The following is a 17580-nucleotide window of genomic DNA, read 5'->3' as shown; positions in this document are numbered from 1 at the left end:
CAAGATGGATTAAAGACTTAAATGTTAGACCTAAAACCATAAAAACCCTAGAAGAAAACCTAGGCAATACCATTCAGGACATAGGCATGGGCAAGGACTTCATGTCTAAAACACCAAAAGCAATGGCAACAAAAGACAAAATTGACAAATGGGATCTAATTAAACTAAAGAGCTTCTGCACAGCAAAAGAAACTACCATCAGAGTGAACAGGCAACCTACAAAATGGGAGAAAATTTTCACAACCTACTCATCTGACAAAGGGCTAATATCCAGAATCTAGAATGAACTCAAACAAATTTACAAGAAAAAAACAAACAACCCCATCAAAAAGTGGGCAAAGGACATGAACAGACACTTCTCAAAAGAAGACATTTATGCAGCCAAAAAACACAAGAAAAAATGCTCACCACCACTGCATCAGAGAAATGCAAATCAAAACCACAATGAGATACCATCTCACACCAGTTAGAATGGCAATCATTAAAAAGTCAGGAAACAACAGGTGCTGGAGAGGATGTGGAGAAATAGGAACACTTTTACACTGTTGGTGGGACTGTAAACTAGTTCAACCATTGTGGAAGTCAGTGTGGCGATTCCTCAGGGATCTAGAACTACAAATACCACTTGACCCAGCCATCCCATTACTGGGTATATACCCAAAGGATTATAAATCATGCTGCTATATAGACACATGCACGTGTATGTTTATTGCGGCACTATTCACAATAGCAAAGACTTGGAACCAACCCAAATGTCCAACAATGATAGACTGGATTAAGTAAATGTGGCACATGTACACCATGGAATACTACGCAGCCATAAAAAATGAAGAGTTCATGTCCTTTGTAGGGACATGGATGAAATTGGAAATCATCATTCTCAGTAAACTATCTTAAGAACAAAAAACCAAACACTGCATATTCTCACTCATAGGTGGGAACTGAACAATGAGAACACAAGGACACAGGAAGGGGAACACCACACTCTGGGAACTGTTGTGGGGTGGGGGGAGGGGGGAGGGATAGCTTTAGGAGATATACCTAATGCTAAATGACGAGTTAATGGGTGCAGCACACCACCATGGCACATATATACATATGTAACTAACCTGCACATTGTGCACATGTACCCTAAAACTTAAAGTATAATAATAAAAAAAAAGGATGACATTGATGTAATGCATAAGATATATTAAAGGATCAAAATAAACACCCCAAACACATGTGCACACATGTATACACACACATGCACACATTCAGGAACTTGAGATTCAATAAAGGTGTAACACAATTTAATGGAGAATGAATAATTGTTAGGTAAATGGTGTTGAAAAACCAGCTTACTTAAAAGGGGAAAACAAGGGTAAGGATATCTCTACCTATCAAAATACACACAATGGTTTTTAGATAAATTAAGGGCATTAATTTTTTAAAACATTATTACATTTATAAATTTATTAAAAGACAATTCATCCTTAGGGCCTAGGAATAAGAAAGGCCTTGTTAAACAAAACTCAAATTACAGGATATCTGTGGAACAATAACACATTTTATCACACTAAATAAGTATTTCTGTAAATTAAAAAATTATGTCAACAGGCATAAAATGTTAGGAGGAATATTTCTATTGTACAAAATGGCAAGGTGTCTATTATCTAGAATCTGTAATCAAACCAACAAAAATAATCAAGATTACAACCAGAAAGTTTAAAAAATATGTATTTTATAGAAATGGAAATCCCAGTTCTAAAAAGAATAGACAGAAGGCACAAAGTCATTTTCACACATTAGACTGCCAACCATTAGAAAGTTGGCACGGTGGATGCTATGAATTGGCTCTTTCAAAATCCTTTTCATACATGGTTTTAATGTGCTTTTTTGCATTATAGAGGCCAGAAAACCCCTATATTCCCCATACTCCTTTGCAGCTAAGATTCTAGAAACAAATTGTATGTTAGGTGAATGCTCATAAAATTGGTAAATAGAAAATGACAAAGAACTTCTTCTTGCCTTTTTTGCTATTTTCTGCTAGCAGAAATCAGTCCAGAGATCTGAGCTACTCCTGCAGTGATGATTAATTCTCCAGCATTCTGAGTGTCACTTAGCAGATATCGAGACGTATTTGTATCTGTAGTGATAGTGAGAGCTCCTTTCTAGTTGTAGTTTCCTTACACTTAGCAGCTGCATCATATGTTGTCAAGCTCAAAGTTCCATGGTGGTCTCAAGGTTGAAACTCTCTTTAGAAGATATTTGATTATTTTTTTCTGACATAATTCTTAGAGGCCCAGTCTAGACTTGCTTTTGCATCCCATCCACTGATTTTTTTAAACCAAGTACTTACTTGTATTTAACCCCTTTATAAAATATACAAATTGGTAAGTATTTTCAGCATTTAGAGTTTTTGGAAGCCACTGAATAATGCTGAGTTTGGTAGATGATGAAGATAAACAAGCCTCATGTATTTCTAGTGGGCAGTATAGAGACATTTTGGAGAGCCATTCATCAGTATCTAAACAAGTATGTAAATAACACGTTCAAACTCATTCTCATTCTGGTTTCAGGTGTATAAGCCAAATATATACTCATACAACTTTTTAAGAAGATGTTGGCAGAAATATATTGCAATGATATTTGTGGTGGGTGGGAAGCTGGAAGCCAAATTGTTATCCATTAATAAGAAATGATTAAGTAAATTGCAGTATATTCTCACCCTGTAGAACCACACAACAATAGGAAGAAATAAACTAGATGTTCCCATGCCAATATAAGAATACCAAGAAAACATATTTGTTTCCTTAGATAACACAATACGACTTAGGCAACCACTATTTTGCACAAAAAACAATAAAACAAATCTATGAAACACACATCAATAAAAGATATCTATCCAATGCATGAAAATTTGGCTTTGTTAGAGTAAGTATAATGGAAACTGAAAAGTAGAAATAAACTGAATTTTTAAAAACTGCCTTGAGGAAAGGCTTCAAGATGGCTGACTAGAAGCATTTTAGGCTCACTTCTACTTAGAAGAACTGAAATAGTATACGGATAAGCACAATTAAAACACATTATTCAAGAGAAAAACTCTCTCTTTTCTCTTAAAAAAGTGAGAGAAAATATGAAAAGCAAGGAAAGAGAAAGAAGAGAGGCAGCCTGCTTGGCTGGGGTTGTCTAGGGGCAGGAATTGGGTGGGAGCCAGGAGTGAGTTCTCCATACTAGAATGGGTAAGTAAGAGGCTTCTAGCAGCTTATATTCCCACAGTGGAATCATCCAATCTTAGCCATGGGAAAGTCCCTCTAGCCCTCTAAGCCCTGAAACTAACACAAGAAGCTGTCAGGAGATCGTAGAATGAAGCTAACCCAGGGAGGGAGCTCATGCTGGGTCCTACACCCTTTCTGACATCTAAGTGGCTAGAGCAAGGCACCATTTTCTTACCTAGCACTTGGATGACTGGACAGTGTCCTGGGGCTTAGCAGTGCTTGGAGTGAGGTGTTAGGGAAACTCACAGTGTCACTGCTTAGAATAGATTGTGAGCTGTGAATGAGCCACTGCCCATGGCACACTGGCTGCCCAGTGGCCTGAGAACCCACCCACCTACCTGATCCACCACTGCCTGCCACCACCAGCATTCAAGCAAGCCACACATAGGCTCGAAATTTGGCTTTCCAGTAATTGCCAACATGGGGGCTAGTGTAAACTGCCTTGGAGTACAATGCTCATGGCATTGGGGCATGCTCAACCCACCTTTGCTACCACTGAGGCCTGAAGACTGACCTACCTAACATCCCAGTCCCCAGCACAACTTCACCACAGCCTCCACTAATAATCACAACTTTAGAGGAAATCACAGATAGAAGTAACACTGTTTACTGCCAAAGAAATCATACAGAGACTACACTATTGCACATAGCCAGAATCAAAGCCAAGGTGTCCTACTCACCGTACCATGAATACAGAAAAAAAGTCCTCCTCTACAAAGTAAATTCAAAAATAGAAAAAGGTGACTGATACATCTGATGTGCAGATATCAACATAAGCAAACAGGAAACATGAAAAAGCAAGGAAATATGACAATTCTAAATAAACAATAATTCTTTAGCAATACACTTTAATCAAAAATAAATTTTTCAAACTCCAAATTAAAAAATCACAATGCTGATTTTAAATAAGCTCAGTGAGAAAAAAAAATCTGAAAAATTATGTGAAGAAATCAGAAAATCCGTTCATAATATAAATGAGAAATTCACTAAAGAGATAGATATTTTTGAAAAGAACCAAATAAAAATATGGAATTGAAGAATTCATTGAAAGAAATACAGAATATAGGTTGGATGCAGTGGCTCACACCTGTAATCCCAGCACTTTGGGAGGCCAAGGCAGATGGATCACTTGAGGTCAGGAGTTCGAGACCAGCCTGGCCAATATGGCGAAACCCCGTCCCTACTAAAAATACAAAAATTAGCTGGGTGTGGTGGCGTGCACCTGTAATCCCAGCTACTCAGGAGGCTGAGGCAGGAGAATTGCTAGAACCCGGGAGATGGAGGTTGCAGTGAGCTGAGATTGAGCCACTGCACTCCAGCCTGGGCGTCAGAGTGAGACTCCATCTCAAAAAAAATATATAAATAAATAAATAAAAAATTAAAAAAATAAAAAAATATATATATAAAAAATCAAAAACTTCAACAATAGACTAGATTAAGAGCAGAAAGAATTTCAGAACTTGAAGACAGTTCTTCTTAAATAATCCAGCTAGACAAAAAAATAAGGCAGAAAGAATAAAAAAGAATGAGGAAATCTCTTGTGATTTGGTATGACATAAAGTGACCAAATATTTGAATTATTGGTACCTGTCAGAATGAAGAGAAAATAAAAGAATTATAAAATCAATTTAACAAAATAATAGATGAAAAGAGCCCAAGGTTGGCAAGAAATTTAGACATTCAGATATGTTGTTTTGAGATCTAACATTTTGAAGTAGGCACATAGCACTAAAGACATGAAAACACACTCCTCAAAAGAAGACATATAAGAAGCAAACATATGAAAAAATGTTCAGTAACACTAATCATAAGAAAAATGCAAATTAAAACCACAATAAGATAACATCTCACACCAGTCAGAATGGCTATTATTTAAAGGTCAGAAAACAACAGGTGCTGGCAAGGCTGCAGAGAAAAGGGAATGCTTAGACATTTTTGGTGGGAATGTCAATTAGGTCAGCTATTATGGAAAGCAGTTTGGAGATTTATCAAAGAACTTAAAACAGAATTACCATTTGGCCACCCATTCTATTACTGGGTATATTTCCAAAAGAAAATGCATCATTTTACTAATAAGACACATGCATTCACATGTTTATTGCAACACTAATCACAATAGCAAAGACACAGACTCAACTTAGGTGCCCATCAATGGTGAACTGGATAAACGAAATGGTATGCATATACACCATGAAACACTACACAGCCATCACAAAGAATAAAATCATGTCATTTGCAGTATCACAGATGCAGCTGGAGGCCATTATCCTAAGTGAGTTAACATGGAAACAGAAAACCAAATGCTGCATGTTCTCACTATAAGTGGGAGCTAAACACTGGATACTCAGGGCACAAAAATGACAAAAATAGATACTGGAGACTACTAGAGGGAGGGATGAAGGGGGAGAGAGAAGGCTGAAAAACCCATTGTTGAGTAGTATGCTCACTACCTGAGTTATGGGATCAGTCGTACCCCAAACTTCAGCATGATGCAATATACCTATGTAACAAACCTGTACATGTACCCACTGAATAGAAAATAAAACTTATTTATAAGAAATAAATATTTTTAAAAGAATCAACAAAATGATAAGTGGATTCTTTGAAAAGATAGACAAAATAGATAAACTGCTAGCTAAACTAATAAAGCTGAGAGAGGGCTCAAATAAACAAAATCAGAAATGATAAAGGAGACATTACAGCTGATGCTAAAGAAATAAAGAGATCATCAGAGACTATTATGAACAACTACACTTTGGCAAACTGGAAAACCGAGAGGAAATAGATAAAGTATTGGAAATACACAACCTACCAAGATAGAATCGAGAAGAAACAGAAAACCTGAACAGACCAATAACAAGTAGCAGGGTTGAATTAGGAATAAACAATCTTCTAACAAAGAAAATCCCAGCACCAGATGGTTTCACTGCCAAATTCCACCAAATTTACAAAGAATTAATACCAATCTTCCTGAAACTATTCCAAAACATTCCCTCTTGAAGAGGAGGGAATCCCTCTAACTCATTCTATGACAGCAGCATCACCCTGATATTAAAACCAGACAAAGACAGAACAACAGCAAAAGAAAACTATAGACTAATATTACTGATGAACATACACAAAAATTCCTCAACAAAATATTAGCAAACAAAATCCAACAACATATTAAAAAGATAAGATAACACAATTGAGTGAGATTTATCCCAGAGATGCAAGGATGGTTCAACATATGCAAATCAATAAATGTAATACATCACATCAACAGAATGAAGAAAAAAATATGATAATCTCAACAGACACAGAGCAAGCATTTGATAAAATTCAACATTCCTTCAGGATAAAAACTCTCAAAAACTAAACATAGAAAAAAACACCTCACAATAATAAAGGCCATATATGACAAACCCACAGCTAACATCAAACTGAATGGGAAACGTTGAAAGCCTTTCCTCTAACAAATGGAACAAGACAAGGGTGCCCACTTTCACCATGCCTATTCAACGTAGTATTAGAAGTCCTAGCCAATCGGGCAAGAAAAATAAGTAAAAGGCATCCAAATTGGAAAAGAAGAATTCAAATTGTTCCTCTTTGCTAATAATATGATCTTTTATTGAGAACAACCTAACAACTCTACCAAAAAGCTCTTAGATTTGATAAATGGATTCAGTAAGTTTGCAGAATACAAAATCAACATACAGAAATCAGTAGCATTTCGGCCGGATGTGGTGGCTCACGCCTGTAATCCCAGCACTTTGGGAGGCCGAGGCAGGTGGATCCTGAGGTCAGGAGATCTAGACCATCCTTGCAAACATGGTGAAACCCTGTCTCTACTAAAGATACAAAAAATTAGCCGGGCGTGGTGGCGGGCGCCTGTAGTCCCAGCTACTCGGGAGGCTGAGGCAGGAGAATGGCGTGAACCCAGGAGGTGGAGCTTGCAGTGAGCCGAGATCGCACTACTGCACTCCAGCCTGGGCGACAGAGCGAGACTTCTTCTCAAAAAAAAAAAAAAAAAAAAAAAAAAAAAAAAAAAAAAAAAAAAGTAGCGTTTCTATATACCAATAGTTATCTATCTGAAAAAGAAATCAGGAAGCCAATGACTTTTAAAATAGCTATAAAAATTAAAGCCCCTAGGACTAAATTTAAGATCTCTACAAGGAAAATTACAAAACATTGATTAAATAAATAGAACAAAAATGAAAAAAAATCCCATCCTCAAAGGTCAGAAGAATATCACGAAAATGACCATATTTCCCAAAACAATCCACAGATTATGCAATCCCTATCAAAATACCATCATTCTTCACAGAATTTTTGTACAAAGTTCTAAAATTCATATACAGTGAAATAAAAGCCTGCAAAACCAAGTAATCCTGAACAAAAGGAACAACGCTGAAGGCAACACATTACCTGACTTTAAAATATATTACAAAGCTATACTAACCAAAACACATGGTATTGGTTTAAAAATAGACATATATCCCAGTGGAACAAAATAGAGAACCCAGAAACACAGTCACATATTTACAGCCAACTGATCTTGAACAAAGCTGACAAGAATTTATACTGGGGGAAGGACACCTTCTTGAATAAATGGTGCTGGGAGAACTGGATAGCCACATGCAGAAGAAAGAAACTAGATCCCTATCTCTAACCATATACAAAAATCAACGAAAATGGATTAAAAACTTAAATGTAAGACCCAAAACTATAAAAATACTGGAAGAAAACCTAGGGAAATCTCTCTTGGGCATTGGTCTAGGCAAAGAATTTATGACTAAGATTTCCAAAGCAGAGACAACAAAAACAAAAATGGACAAATGAGACTTAAACTAAAGAGCTTCTGCACAACAAAAGAAATAATGAACAGTGTGAAGAAACCTATTGAATGGGAGAAAATCTTTGCAAACTAAACACATGACAGCAGACCAATATCCAGAATATACAGGGAAATCAAGCAACTCGACAGAAAAAAACAGATGAAACCCATCTCTGCTAAAAATACAAAAATTAGCTGGGTGTGGCAGCATGTGCCTGTAATCTCAGCTACTCAGGAGACTGAGACAGGAGAAACGCTTGAACCCGGGAGGCAGAGGTTGCAGTGAGCCAAGATCGCGCCATTGTACTCCAGCCTGGGCAACAAGAAAGAAATTCCGTCTCAAAAAAGAAAAAAGAAAAAAAGTGTGCAAAGGACATGAATACATATTTCTCAAAAGAAGACATACCCATGGCCAACAGTTATACGAAAAATTCTCAGTGTCACTAATCAGATAAATTCAAATCAAAACCACAAGGAGGTATCATCTTACCCCAATCAAAATGGCCATTATTATAAAGACAAAAAATAATGAATGTTGGCAAGGATGCAGAGAAAAGGGAGCACCCATACGCAGTTGGTAGGTATGTAAACTAGTACAACCACTATACAAAACAGGATGGAAATACCTCAAAACACTAAAAATGGAACTATCATTTGATCCAGCAATCCTATTACTGATATCTACCCAAAGGAAATCAGTATACCACAGGAATACCTGTATTTGCATGTTTATTATGGCACTATTTAAAATAACAAAGGTAGATAATAAAGATAAGTGTCCATCAGTGAATGAATGGTTAAAGAAAATGTGGTATATACACAATGGAATACTATTTGGCCATAAAAAGAAAGAAAACATGCCATTTGGACATAACATTGATGGAACTGGAGGTCATTATCTTTAGTGAACTAAGCCAGGCACAAAAAGGCAAATATTGTATGTTCTCACTTATATGTTGGAGTGAAAATATTTAATCACATGGAGGTAGAGAGTGGAAAGAAAGATAACAGAGATTGGGAGGAGTGAGTTGGGGTAGGGGGAATATAAAGAGAAATGAGTTAAAGGGCATAAACATGCAGTTAGAGGGGACTGATTCAATGTTTGATAGCAGGGCAGATTATAGTTAACAAAATGTATTCAGACGATGGACGCCCTAAATATTCTGACTTGTTCACTACACACTATACACATGTAAGAAAATTCACATGAGCCCCATACATGAAAATGTGTACAAATAAAAATTAAACTGAGTGAAATAAAAATGAATTGATGGATTTATTTATCATAAGTATGATCTTACACATATTTAGGAGTACACTTATGTATCCCTTTATACCTAAAGTCAAATAATGAGAATTCTACATACCTAGCACAGAGTAGTTACATACTAAAACAGAGTTATAGTACATATTGAGGTTGTGTGCATAGAATTAATATACTATTCCCCATTGCAGAACATCCTTGTAGTCATATGAGATAGACAATTTCTCTATAATGGGGAAGTATATCTGTTCAATGCAGACAGGCTATTCCATTCCCCCTTACCATGATGACCACTGAAGCTAATCCAAGTCTATGTGCTTTACGCTTGGCTACAGGATGGTTTCATGGCTATTTCAACCTATTGGAAACTCAGGATTTATGCTGTGAACTCTGGGTCACAGATTTCCCGAAACTGCCATTGACCTTTTACAAGCACAAGGCATGCCCACAGTAAATCTGGCACACTTGAGGACAAATCTAGGAAACTCACAAGAACAGTGACTCTGGACTTTTATGTTTTCATCAGCCAATACATTTCTTTTAATGTTTAAAGCAGTTTGAATTGAATTGCATGAAAGAGAGAACATCTTAATTTATCCAGCAAATACATATTACTTGGTCTCTGGTTCTTTTGTTCTTCCTGTCACTATCCACTGGTATGTGTGTTTGTACGTAAGTGTGTTGATAGGTGCACGCATATATACTTATAGGCAGCAGTGAGACTGTGTAGTACAGACAGTACCAACCTTGATGTCTGAAGAACAGGCTCTGACATGCTGCTACATTTCTTACTGCTTTTGCAATTGTAAAAAAAAAATAATAATTACTTGTAGATTCTCTGTGTTCTCACTGGGGAAAACAGACTAAAATCACCGATTTCTTATGTGAATAGGACTGTTTTAAGGTTCCAGTACAATCGTATCAGTGAAAGGGTGTTTTAAACTCCCAGCTATTCCATAAGTACAGCTATTATTGTTACCTTGTATATGATGCATCTATAAGGACATTTTTAAAAGTAAAATCCTCAGTGTCCTTGAGTTTATCTTGTACTCAACTCAACTTCCTTCATTTTCAGTATAGCACAAGGGAAGGACAAAATGTCATTCCTAACTTTGGATTCCCTATCTTTTGTCAGTGTGTTTCACAACCTTAACTTCATTTCAGTATAGTTCAGTGGTAAATTTCTATATATAAAACTGCACCTTCAAGTTGCTTAAAGATATCACATAATTGGATGTACCTTTAACCTAATGGTTTAAAATCCTAAAGGAATGGTGTGCACACAACATCTTACAGTATTAAATAGCCTGAGATCAAATAAAATGCAATGAGCAATGTCTGCTCTTACTGAACTGGAAATGTTGTTAGTGAGACACTGGACAAAGATGACAGGACTACCTCAAGAAACATAATGAGGGAGTTTTATCAAGCCGAACCTTTTAAAATGTTTGAACTTCATAAAAACCTGCAGGCATGACAGATTAAATGTAATGCTTACCTCTGATTCTGAGCTGCAGCTTATATCGTCTAATTCCTGTAAATAAGAACAGATGTGCTGTTAGAAGGTTTTGATTTGTGTTTTTATTTTTCAAAACCCATCTAGCATAGTGCAGTTTTTCCATTTGGGGGATGGTGGAAAGCTTTGTTTTCTTGCTCAAGCATGTCAAAAATGGGAAAATAAGTCTCACTCATCTCCATCCTATTAAAAAGAGAAGCACAAAACAATGTGTGCTTTAAAAATGGGTGAAAAGACACTGATCTATTCAAATATATCTTCAAATATTTAGAGCAAGAGAAAAACATTACTTTAGCAAGTTTCAAAACATAACAATTGTGAGTTTCAGCTTGTATTCACGTTATAGTGGCAACAATGTGAGAAGTCAATAGGCACCTGGAACAAGTAAACAGGGTAAAGATACTGCAGGCACCCCACTTCTGAGCAAGCCTATTGCTCCTATAAATCATAGACACTCTGCTTTAAGGATACATGTTATTATTTTTTAATAGGGTGATTTCTTTAGCAAAACATAGAAGTCTAGACTTTAGCCCATATAAAAAATGTAATTTACAAGCTTGGTCTTGTCATTTCTGTTGATGACAGTTTCCTGAGAGCCTCACAAATCAAACAGTTCACAGACACAAATTTAAATAAAGTAAACATGAATAATGCAACAAAGCTTACATAGCGTCATGAATAACAGGGGTTCTATTAGGATTAGAGTTACGTAGCTGCAAGTAATAAAACAGTACAGAGAAGTGTTATAAGTAGAATTTTTCTGAATAATCCAATTTAATCCATATATTAAAATTATGAAACAGAGAATCTCCAGCTCTCTTCACATGATACAACAAAAATAAATGAAAAGTAAAATATCCAGCTTTCATAGACATTTTTTTCTTCCTGTAACAAAACGACTTTGAATGTTACTTTTTTAAAAAAGAAAATCACCAGTTTCTTTTGGTAATATGTGGATACAGCTTTTGACCATGTATATATATTCTATTGAGAATGATCATTTTTAATTGTAAACAATCATGAATATAGGTAAAGTACAATTTAGCCAGAAAATAAAAAGCCATTTTTGTTATTGTTATCATTGCTGTTTAAACTCTTTATAAGAGGGCTAAAATCTATTTTGAGTGATATTGAGGAAAACAATAAATGTTTTCGTGGATAGTTCAGATATGGATAATATCTGATAGTTCAGATCATGGATAACATATTTGATTTTATTCTATGAGACCCCACTATCTTTGGATTACAATACTACAGAAATGCATGAGACTGAACAGGCACTTTCTCATGACAGTGCTACCATTTGAGATGGTTAATTGCATACATGCTGTCAATGTATGATATGAATTATGAGCCCAATATCTGTCGACTTGGCAACCCCAGTTCCCTACAAAATGGAACAATCACTAATTACTCCAGAAATAGTTGCTAAATAAAAATTTCTTAAAATACATAATTGAGAGCTGCTTACATACAGCAGTGTGATGGTCTAGAGCATAGGGATTAAAAAGCTTTGGCATTAAAAAGGCTTGGGTCTGAGACCATTTACCAGCCACATGATTTTAGACAAATTTTCTAAGTGGTTATTTGTCATTTTATTAATCTAGCATCTACCGTCTACCATGTACCACATAGGGTTGCTAGGGAAATCAAATAAAATAATACATTTAAAGTGCTTTGCACTGTACACTCCAACAAAGGTTAGCTGTAATTAAGAATAATTACTATTAGTAGTAAATCAGTTCTCCCTAGTCTTCTAATAAAGCTATTAATTATTAGATTTCATGATTATTAATAACTTATTCCTTATGTAAGCCTGACTTCAACACAGAGAAGGTTTATCTTAGAAGGTGGACTATCATCTGATAAAGAGAAAGAAAAACCTCATTAACCACTTTCACACAGTCATAGAAATTGGTTAGATCTAGAAAACAGCAATTTTAAATGAGCATTTACATTTTGCCTGTTCTGAGTTCACAGTCTGAGTAGCCCTCACTCCACACACAAGCATATATGTTCTACAGATAAACTGTGAGACAAAGGCACTTGATGAGACATTTTAGGATTAAAAGCAATGATTGTCAGAAAGGATACCATTATGACGACAAAAAGCTCAGATGACTTTTATATTTGCCTTTTCAAATAGATAATACAGTCATAAGGATTAAAGTCCAAAAACATAACAAAAGTATAGAAAAATCTTCCCCATCCTTGTCCTTCATCTGCTCAGTTTCCACCCTGAAAAAAAAATAATCTTCCCACCAGGATCTAGTATTTAATATCTAGATTTCCTTTAGGCCAAAAGATGAAAATATGAATATATATTATTATTTCCCATTCATGTACAAAAGATTACCTAACACTTATGGAGTGGTTTCTGTGTCATGTAATTTGTCAAGAAGTTTAAATTCTTCACTTCATGTCATTCTTACAGAAATCCAATGAGACACACTCAATGTTCATATGATTGTGGAGGTAAAATCTACTTGTATCTAAACCATACATGAATATCTAATCCTACATGACATTGCCTACTGTGTCTAATCACCAACTAAAGTCCAACATGAATAGAAGAGAATACAAATGGCCTCCACCCCCAAATCTTGCTAAGGGGATAAATGTACTCAGACTAGGACCCTTAGGGCACAGCAGGTGTATTAATAGAATTACCTTAAAAAGATGAAAACATTTGCATGTAAGATACGTCCTGGAACCCTCTTATAATATAGGACAACTTCATTAATTAAAGCTTAGTCTTCATACATTGGCTGATTTTCTAATGAACTAGAGAAAAATGCAAGATCACTATTAAATGTGGATTTTCCTTTTTCTTTTCTAAATATACCTCAACAAACATTTTTCTCCTTGTTCTTATGTGCAATACTCAATGATTGGGAAAGAGAAACCTATTAACCTGAAGGGAAAATAGAAATTGGATAGGGAAGCTTGTTCTCTGTCTCTAGGCACACATTATAAGCATGATCAATAAAATTAAATCTTACATGATAATCGGTACCTTTTGAGTAGGGGTAAAAATGAAAACGTTAGCTATTGGAATAGCTTGAAAACAGATCCACAGATTTAAAAAAGGAGAAAGATAACATAATTAAAAACCATATTGTAGCAATTTGGAGAAAGCTGTATTTTTAGTTACATTTCAAATATTTCACCAAAATCATAGTTTAAATTTCATCATGAGAATACTCACATATGCATTTTTCCCTACCCAAGACAGTCAGACTTCTCCATCAAGATTAGTTTCCCTCAGGGTGAATTTGTGACAAGGAGAGTGAAGATTATATAAAATGCTCCCATGATGCCTCTTTGAGTTGATGGAGAATTGAAATTATCAGACTTGTGTACACTCTCATGCTTTCAAAATTAGCCATTTTTATTTATGGTGTTATATTGCTTGAAGCAGTTTACATTTTCAATAAATAATTAAAATATATCTCTTCTACAACTTATCATTCTGCTTCTGGGAAAAATATTGCTAGAAAACAAATAGCACTTATATATTTTACCTTGGAGCTATAGGAGGAAAACTAAATATACAATAAGGAAAAACTAGGTCTTCACCAACTTTAAAAAAGAAAGGAAAACTACCTATTTGTCCTAGAGTCATCCACTGCAGTTTCCTTCTGTTATGGACAATGTTCTGAAATGTGTGCTACATGATCTAGGTTCCTGCTAACTGTATTTCCATTTGCCATTTTTATTAATTCCTTGAAATCTAACATGAGCATTATTAGTCCATGCAAACTCATTATGTTATGGTTTCAAATTGTTAACTTATTTCATCCCCACCAAATGACCTTCAATTCACACCACTCTGTTGAATTTACTCTTGTAGACATAAGTAACTGATGGTGTTCTCACCTCTAAACTGAATGGCTTTTCTCATTCTTTATGCTCTATGAACTGTACTCCATCTCTAGATTTGTAATTGCCAAAATGGCATATCTCTTTATATTTACGAGTGAATTTAACCAAACTTACTTTTAATTCAAACTGGCTTCTTTAACTAAACTTATTCAGTTTGTCTGTGATAACATCATTTGTCAAGTATCCCAGGCTAAGCATGTGAATTAATCTTGACTATTTTTTGCTTTATCTTCTGTGACCTGTCAGTGTCAAATCATATTTTCCTTTGAAATATGTCTACAAGTAATTCTCTCTTCAGTTTCTTACTACTCTCACTCTTCTGCAGGATAATACAAAACTCATGATTGCTTTTGGATCCCTCATTTTTCAAACTCCCTTACAGTCTCCAGTGTTTACTGCTATCAAGCAAACCTTCCTGACTGACAACTCTACAGTGGTTCTCAGTTGCTTCCTATATTAAAAAATTATCCTCCTTCACTGGTTCCATAATCTGGGAACCACCTTGCCTAGCAAATCAGTCTCTTGCTGATTTCAGCAGCCTGGTCTCTGCACATCGTATATTATGTTTTTTAAGATTATTTTGCTTGCCCTAAAGATTAAGTTTATACTCTCTAAGGGCAGACTCACCAGGATAGAGTCCTGGCTCTACCAATTGCATTTATATCACTTTGGGTGACAGTGTCTCTTTTTTTTGTCCACTAAGCAGGGTTGTGAAGATTAAAGGAGCTGATTTGTATAAAGCCCTGGCATATATTGATTCACAGATGTTAGCTACTATGATTAGATATATCCTAGTTGCTTTCACAGTTTAGCTCAAACTTCAAAGAGCAAATTGACTTAAACCAGTTGGTCAATGTCTAAGATTACTGGCTCCTGAGGTGAACTGGCTGGATAAAAAATCTGGCTCTAATATTTTCTAAGCTGTGGCCAAGAGAAACTTCTTTAGCAGTGGTCTGTGACTCAGTTTTCTTATTTGTAAGATGGGGATAATATCAACATTAATCTTACAGGGTTTTTCTTTTTGTTTTGTTTTGTTTTGAGACAGGGTCTCACTCTGTTGCCTAGGCTGGAGTGCAGTGGTGCGATCATGGCTCACTGTAGCCTTGACTCCCAAGGTCAAGCAATCCTCCCACCTCAGTCTTCCCAGTAGCTGGAACTACAGGCATGCACCACCACACCCAGCTAATTTTTTATATTTTTATGGAGACAACGTCTCACCATGTTGCCCAGGCTGATAACCACTGGGCTCAAGCAATCTTCCCGCCTTGGGATTATAGACATAAGCCAACTACCCAGCCTTAAAAGATTTTTTCTAAAAGAAAAATAAGATTGCCCATGGGCTGAAATAAGTACCTGGTACTGTGCTAAATTTTTACTCCCATTTTTATATCTCATGATACCCAGCTCTATGTTAGATTCTGGGCTTGTGTTTCTGTGAGGTCTATTTATTATTAAACTATGCCTTCCTTTAATCTAAGTTGAATTAATTGTTTACTCTGCTCTGTAACAGCAAAAGACATACAAAAAATAATAATTTTTGCTGACTATGGATTCCGCCCTTAGTTGGAAGTATCAGTATCAAAGTCAGGCCAGGTTTGCATTGATATTCAAAGAAAACATTTGGTGAACACTCATCATTATGTGATAGTATCTTAATATTGCATTTGTTTAATTCAACTTTTTACACACCTGTTCCCAATAATTTTCTAAAACAGGGTCAGCCAACTATGACTGTGGCTCAGATATGATCTACTACCCGCTATGTAAATAATGTTTAGATGGAAGACAACCATGCCCACTCATTTACACATTGTCTACAGGTGTTTTCACCCTATAAAAGTAGAGACAGGTCCTTGTGACAGAGACTATTTATCCAGCAAGGCCCAAAATATTTACTATCTGGTTCTCTATGGAAAAAGTGTGCTAACCTCTGATCTAAAACATTAATTTATTTCCAAAGGCAGGAGGAAAGTTCATCCAGGAAAAAACTCTCAAATGTGGGTGGTCAGTGACTCAAAAATGGCTCTAATTTTTTTGTTGCCTTGATGTTTGCCCCTACTGTGAATTTACGCGCTCGCTCTCCTATGCTAAGTGTTTTGTTTGCATTTAAACTTGCCCTGAACCACCCAATTAACTTAAAAAAATAGTCATTCAGTCAATTTTAAAGATTAAAAAAAAATCAGGAAAGCCATTTGCCTGGCACCAGCTAGTAAAATAAGTGATTGATTGAAAATGTTTTCCTGATTGCTCTCATGTGCAGAAACAAGCTTAGAGAGAGATATACCAGCTATCAGCATTTATACTAAAATTTTTTAATGATCCATAAAGTCAAATGGATACTAAAGCAAATCAGAATTATTAGGCTGGTATTCATGCCCAAACAAGGTATTTTTAACCACATCTCTCAATTTTCCCCTACTCAGTATTTACTCCCATCATTCTAGACCCTCCCCTGAAGATGAGAGCAGTTCATCATTTTTATACCTTCACTAAAATTATTCTTTGCTTGAACTTTTCTTCCTAACACCATTTTTATTCCTAAAACACTCTGTTTATTCAATCCCCACTCAAAAGCCATTCCTTCCATGATATTTTCTACCAATTCAGCCAATATTATTTTTATGATACTTACTTCCGTCTACATTGTGTTGTAGAAACTGATGTACCTGCCTCTCTTCAATGATTACATTGCAAATTATGAGGGCAAAGGCCATATCTTTTAGACATCAATGGGATTCAAACACTAGAAGTCTAATTCCAGAGCTCATGCTTATAATCCTCCTGATAACCCTGAGGAGTGGGAAAGAAATAATGAGAGCATAATAGTCTCCATATTAGG

The 17580-nt window shown here is 35.7% G+C and overlaps 1 long non-coding RNA gene across 1 annotated transcript in view; it reads right to left on the bottom strand.

The window, feature by feature from the left end:
* The window catches only part of LOC129532264 (uncharacterized), a 271054-nt gene that overhangs the window by 44037 nt on the left and 209437 nt on the right, over positions 1-17580 (bottom strand). The window contains exon 3 of the long non-coding RNA XR_010132736.1: positions 10839-10874. This is a non-coding gene — a long non-coding RNA (uncharacterized lncRNA). The remainder of the gene's footprint in view (positions 1-10838; positions 10875-17580) is intronic.

The sequence above is a fragment of the Gorilla gorilla genome, chromosome 2, assembly GCF_029281585.2.
Source record: "Gorilla gorilla gorilla isolate KB3781 chromosome 2, NHGRI_mGorGor1-v2.1_pri, whole genome shotgun sequence".
Classification (NCBI taxonomy): domain Eukaryota; kingdom Metazoa; phylum Chordata; class Mammalia; order Primates; family Hominidae; genus Gorilla; species Gorilla gorilla.
Note: the sequence above shows the minus strand (reverse complement) of the source record. Positions and strands in the feature narration are given on the sequence as shown.